The sequence below is a fragment of the Penaeus monodon genome, chromosome 32, assembly GCF_015228065.2.
Source record: "Penaeus monodon isolate SGIC_2016 chromosome 32, NSTDA_Pmon_1, whole genome shotgun sequence".
NCBI lineage: Eukaryota > Metazoa > Arthropoda > Malacostraca > Decapoda > Penaeidae > Penaeus > Penaeus monodon.
In genome coordinates this window covers 33,596,197-33,597,017 of record NC_051417.1, presented here as the reverse complement: position 1 = coordinate 33,597,017, position 821 = coordinate 33,596,197, and positions in this window count along the sequence as shown.

Genomic DNA, 821 nt, shown 5'->3' with positions numbered 1-821 from the left:
AAACCGAAGGATAGGCACGAGAGGGGGAGGGGATGCTGCGGGGATGATGGGGGGGGGGGTGAGAAACCACAGGGGGAGAAGGTCGTTGCAAAATTGGGAGGCGAGGACTGGGTATGGGGGAGGGGGGGGCATGAAGGGAGAAACCCATGGAGGGAGAAACCCACGGGGGGGGGGAGAAACCCACAGAGGGAGAAACCCATTGGAGGGAGAAACCCACTGGAGGGAGAAACTCACTGGAGGGAGAAACCCACTGGAGGGAGAAACCCACTGGAGGGAGAAACCCACTGGAGGGAGAAACCCACTGGAGGAGAAACCCACTGGAGGGAGAAACCCACTGGAGGGAGAAACCCACTGGAGGGAGAAACCACGGGGGAGAAACCCACGGAGGGAGAAACCCACGGAGGGAGAAACCCACGCAAGAAGAAACCCACAGAGGGAGAAACCCACGGGGGAGAAACCCACGGAAAGAGAAACCCACGGAGGGAGAAACCACGGGGGGAGAAACCCACGGGGGGGGGGGGAAACCCACTGGAGGGAGAAACCCACGGAGGGAGAAACCCACGGAAAGAGAAACCCACGGAAAGAGAAACCCACAATGGAAGAAACCCACAGTGGAAGAACCCACGGAGGGAGAAACCCACGCAGGGAGAAACCTACGGGCGGAGAAACCCACGGGGGGGGGGGGGAAGCACTGGGGAAGAAACCCACTGGAGATGGTTTCTCTAGTAGAAAGGTCTGTTGTGATTTGTTGTTCTTGGTTGATTGGGAAAACCGAGAGGCTTCCGGGCGGAGGATTCAGCTAAAAGTGTCTTGGAATGATC